This window comes from Triticum dicoccoides, chromosome 7B (genome assembly GCF_002162155.2).
Source record: "Triticum dicoccoides isolate Atlit2015 ecotype Zavitan chromosome 7B, WEW_v2.0, whole genome shotgun sequence".
Classification (NCBI taxonomy): domain Eukaryota; kingdom Viridiplantae; phylum Streptophyta; class Magnoliopsida; order Poales; family Poaceae; genus Triticum; species Triticum dicoccoides.
The window spans coordinates 777,490,444-777,491,239 of NC_041393.1; positions in this window are offsets into that span (position 1 = coordinate 777,490,444).

The window sequence follows — 796 nt, forward strand, 5'->3', positions numbered from 1 at the left end:
GTGGGGACACAAAAGCAACTGGCAGATGTCTTGACAAAATCACCTGGGAGTGTTCGGTTCACTGAAATGCGTCCAAGACTGGACGTCGTGGAGATCAGTGCCTTCTTCATGATCTCATCTTCCCTTTGTTTCGTGGCACGTTTGTGTGAAGGGTTTAGTTAGCTACTCTCTTTTTTAGGTTAGTTAGCTACTCTTTTGGTTGTAACGAGAATATACTCCACTTGCGCTGTTAGTGGCAGCACAATATATCCTCTCTCTCTCTCTCTCTCTCTCTCTCTCTCTCTCGCACGCGTGTTATCTCGATCGGCTAATCGGCAACAATAAATTTGCCACGTGAAACAAAAGGGAAAACAGTACAAGTAAGATGCAACAAATTTGCTATGCGCTAGAGATCAAAAAATGTGAAAATTACCAACAAGATATATGAGATCACTAAAGAGAGAGAATTTTGGCAATTTTGTATATTTTGCATTTTCCATGTGACTACGATGCAATTACAAAATTGCCATGCTCTAGAGTACATAAATAATTGAACTGCCATCCTTTCCTAGAATAAAAATGGACGTGACAGAAAATATTAAAACTTGCCATGCGACTACGATGTAATTACAAAATTTCCGTGCTGATATTAAAGAAAAATGACTGAATTTGCCATCCTTCCCACAATAAAATTTCCATAAAGTAATTATCAAAATTTACATGGTGTATTTAAGAAAAAAATACCAATGTCAAATTGGTAAAATTTCCATGGTTTCAAAAAAAAAATTGCCACAACATCTACAAAGTAAAATGGGCA